This window comes from Lissotriton vulgaris, chromosome 5, assembly GCF_964263255.1.
Source record: "Lissotriton vulgaris chromosome 5, aLisVul1.2, whole genome shotgun sequence".
Taxonomy (NCBI): domain Eukaryota; kingdom Metazoa; phylum Chordata; class Amphibia; order Caudata; family Salamandridae; genus Lissotriton; species Lissotriton vulgaris.
This window is the reverse complement of record NC_141693.1, coordinates 1,917,925,420-1,917,930,162: the sequence shown is the minus strand read 5'-3', so window position 1 is coordinate 1,917,930,162 and position 4,743 is coordinate 1,917,925,420. Positions and strand designations below refer to the sequence as shown.

Here is a 4,743-nt window from a genome sequence, read left to right as displayed (position 1 = left end):
TCCACCATGGGAGGAAGATCTTTCTCCTACTTAGCGGCCAAAACCTGGAATTCTCTCCCCACTCACCTCCGCCTTACACAGAACCACCTCTCCTTTAGAAAGCAGCTAAAAACTTGGCTATTCGATAAGTAATGCACCCACCCTCACCCAAGCGCCTTGAGACCCTCTGGGTGAGTAGTTCGCTATACAAATTTCTGAACTTGAACTTGAAAGGAGAATGGAGGTTTACCGTGATATGAAAGTACCTGCCGACATAATGCAGGTTTGGGAACGTCACTATAAGAAACTAGGGTACTTCACCTTCCCAACACCCCCATCGAAATGCCACTCACCCGAACATCACTGATGTAACCATACCCATGACACATGCCCTTGTCAGTGGAGACCAATCCTGCACCTGAAGGCCAATATTTATTTCAACAACAAGTGGAATGGTCCACATGACTTAATATGTAAGGCAGCCTCCTTAGGTAGCACAATTGTAGGACAAGAGCACAAACATAATTTAAATGAGGATATAGAAAGAGTGTGCTGAGATATGGGGTAGGGAAATTAGAAGATACACGTCCAATGAAGGTACACCATACAAACAGAAAAGAGCATACAAGCTAAAGTCTCTTCTCCTTTGCTTCCTAGGTAATGGTTCCTGTGGGTCGGAATACTGATTGCAACAGCACTAGTTTTAATTCGAACCTGAAGTACGGCACATCCATCCTCATGGACATCTATTGGATTTGCGGAAAAAGTCTGTATCTGCAGTTGACTCCCCACTGGCAAGGACTTTGTTCCATCAAGACGATGCATGAACTGCATCTGGTCGTCCCAGCAGCAAACATTTCCCACATCCATGCACACCCAATGGCAGGTGATGTCACCCTGCTCCACCACCGAAAAAGAGAAGTCAAAAAGTACTCCTCAGATGATACATTCCATGAGATTCCGAAAGATTTCAACGATGCTGAACTTTACTTTGGGGGAGTTATCCCCATGTTCCAGACAAAAGCCAATGCTCGATGGCTCCAAGTAACGAGATATGAACTGATGCAGCTTGTTAACAACACCTGTGATGGGTTCAACGCCGTGGAAGAAGAACTACGACCTTTGAGACTCATGGTTCTGAAACAACACTATGTTTTGGACCAGTTAATTGCGATGAATAGTGGTGGATGCACCAGGATGGGAAAGTCTTTCTGCTGTGCCTTGATATTGGCCGATGATGCGGACAACGGAACACTTACAAAGGCCATTGAGGACTTGGACAATTTGGGGATACAGATGCCTGAGGATGGAAGTGCAAAAGCAGATGTTTTAAGTAATTGGTCCAATTTGGACTGGATGCCTTCATGGCTATCTGCAGTACTAAAATGTATAATGCCTATATTATGTGTGCTTGTAATTGTGTATTGCGGAACACAGATTATGTTGCATTGTGTTGGAAGATTAAGGTCTAAGAAAGTTGAGATGAACTACACAGATGTGTACACAGGTATACGCAGGGGACAAGGGGAAGATGTAGAGATAGCAGTGTTGAACATAGAGCGTACCATCCCTCACCCTCACTTAGCGCAGGTCCCTTCTGAAAGTCAGTACCAGGCCCCGGTACATAGTGGACCACCACTTCTCTCAGGGAGAGACTTGGTACGTCCCTATGAAACAATGTGTAAGAGATTAGAGGGACCAGATGAGGATTTAGGAACTACTTCTTCATAAACTCGCCCTGGCCACTTCCCCCATCTCCAGCTATGTTTGATTGGTTCAAAATATGAACCAGAGGGGGGAATGACAGAGGGAGATAATTTCACTGCATAGTTATCCAAGCACACTCTTATCATTTGCACAGCATGACCCCCTGTATAGGCCCTGCTATTTGAAAGTTATAGGCCTCCGTTACATTGGCCTGAGTACTGCCATTTTCTCTCAGCTTAAGCAGAAGCAGAAAGCAGGTCTGACCCAAGCTTCTGCCAGCTCCACGTCTCTGCGAGGCTCAGCACTCCTGTTTATAGCCCCCACCCTACTGTATGTTAGGTTCACGAACATTAAAGTTCAAGTTCCTCCTTAATCTTGCAACACACCCCAAGCCCCCACCTACAAGCTGTGAACGGAGAAAAGGGAAGTTTCCCACCACAGTTAAGCCGTCCGATAAATGAGGATAAATGTGGCAAATCAGTATCCCAGACTGGCACATAAACGCATGAATAGAATCCTTCAAAGTAATAATAACACATTTCTGTCGTCTATGATACATTAATGACAAACTTCCAGTCAGAATGGCAGGAAGTCAGTCTAGGCTGGCGTACGTGCCACACAATTACGAAAAGGGGCCACATCTACACTTATGATGGGAAGGTACCAGGCAGGGGCGTGAGAGAGGATGGAGGGATATGTGATACGAGGTGGCGTGATATGACGTGATTACAGTCTCATTGTTTGGTCACTATAAAAGGGTGGTCCGCAAGAATATCGTTGAACTACTCCCCGTCTGCACTTGAGTGTCGGACAGGAGTTTTTCCCAGGGGTTACTCGAGATAGCCCTTGTTACCTGTACTTAGGTTCTGCTCCTCTATTGTGTATTCTACTGTATGAAATGCTTTTTCCTTTTTGCATTCAAAGTTATATTTTGCCATTTGAAATGTTATGTTTTCTCTGACCTTGTTTTATCTTCACTGCATTTAAGGCGTTTATTTTGTACTTGCAGGATCTCACTTGCATATAGTGGTGAGTGTACCCAATAATATGTGCTTAACCTTTTCTATGCAATCTGCCCCAAAGCTCACAAGTATACTTAAAGTATATTCTCTCTCTCATAGCAGCTGTAAACTGTATTTTGTAAATTCAAACTGGTCCATGCGACTTTCAAGAGAATGCTAGGAGCAGGACCAAGTACTATGTGGTTTTTATGATATCATTGCATATTTCTAGAAGCTGTGTCTTCTAATAAAACCTGTACAACTTTCAGAAACAGTCTCCAAGGCTCATATATCCGTTTTTTCCTGTTTTTAGAGCAAGAGTTCCAGGACTACCCCGGTGCAAATTAAGGTGTCCCATTTCCCTTAGTTCTCTCTCACGGTCTCCCCAGCGCGGCTTCTGAGCTGCTGCGCCAGGCCCCCTGACCCCTCGTGCCCACAATTAATTTTCCCTCCGACAGACTGTTCACATGAGGCACAGGGTCAAGACTGATTTGCATATGGCCATGTCTGAACTGGGGTTCCTTGGTGAGCAAAATAACGATGGATTAAACCCAGATCTGTGACTGGGGGTGAATGTTTTGCCATTGTGCAACATTCCGTCCATCATCTTGTGTGTTTTGCTGTTCACCCTATGTGGGAAGGGTATGCCTAGACGTGGGTCCCGTGCTCACTGCGCCACTGGAGTCAAGGTATCCTGGCTGAAGACGGCTGATAGCCAGAAACCGGTCCTAGGATGCTTGATTGTGGTCCAGGGAAGACATGGCTTGGCAGTTCGGTCTGGACTGTTCCCATGAGGCACAGGGTCAAGACTGATTTGCATATGGCCATGTCTGAACTGGGGTGGCTTGGTGAGCAAAATAACGATGGATTAAACCCAGATCTGGGACTGGGGGTGAATGTTTTGCCATTGTGCAACATTCCGTCCATCATCTTGGGTGTTTTGCTGTTCACCCTATGTGGGAAGGGTATGCCCAGACGTGGGTCCCATGCTCACTGAGCCACTGGAGTCAAGCTATCCTGGCTGAAGACGGCTGATAGCCAGAAACCGGTCCTAGGATGCTTGATTTCAGTCCAGGGAAGACATGGCTTGGAAGTTCGGTCTGGACTTTTCCCATGAGGAGCAAAATAACGATGGATTAAACCCAGATCTGTGACTGGGGGTGAATGTTTTGCCATTGTGCAACATGCCGTCCATCATCCTGTGGGCTTTGCTGTTCCCCCTATGTGGGAAGGTTATGCCCATGTGTGGGTCCCGTGCTCACTGCGCCACTGGAGTCAAGCTATCCTGGCTGAAGAAGGCTGATAGCCAGAAACTGGTCCTAGGATGCTGGATTTCGGTCCAGGGAAGGCATGGCCTGACAGTTCGATCTGGACTGTTGCCATGAGGCACAGGGTCAAGACTTATTTGCATATGGCCATGTCTGAACTGGGGTGGCTTGGTGAGCAAAATAACGATGGATTAAACCCAGATCTGGGACTCCATCCAGCTCTAGCTTTTACCACAACTACAGCAATCATACAGACGTGGGGCAAAGGCCAAACTCAGCCACCCACAGTCCCAAAACAACAATGCAAAAGGAGCGCAGACAATCTCAGAATGGTCATATCCTTTGAGTAGGGAAAATTCATCTCAGTTTTTTTGATTTCCTTTAAAGATACATGTCAGCCCAGCCAACGCGTTTAGTCCAAAAGGACTTCATGAGGATACGTATTTTCATAAACCAAGTACCTCCATGCTTCCTTTACCAGGACTGGACGGTAAACAATCACTATTTGATGATTTATGTATCTCACCCTCAGTGGGACCGTCACAATTTATGACTCTAATCCAAAACGCGGGAAATTCTTCTGAGCCTAAGTTTGCTGGACTGACATGTATCTTTTAATGGAACTCAATAAGATTGGACTTGGAAAAGGATACACGACTCCTTCGTGCAATGGTGGGTGTTATTGTTGCTATTTGTAGAACATTCATGAATAGGAATCCAATGACATTTCATTTTTAATTGAATTGTCTCTACTCAACGGATATAAGCAATTTGAGATTGTCTGCACT

At 45.6% G+C, this 4,743-nt stretch overlaps 1 pseudogene; it reads left to right on the top strand.

Moving 5' to 3' along the window:
- The first annotated feature begins 217 nt into the window (after positions 1-217).
- Positions 218-1,710, top strand: LOC147717718 (uncharacterized; annotated as a pseudogene).
- The last annotated feature ends 3,033 nt before the right edge of the window (positions 1,711-4,743 follow it).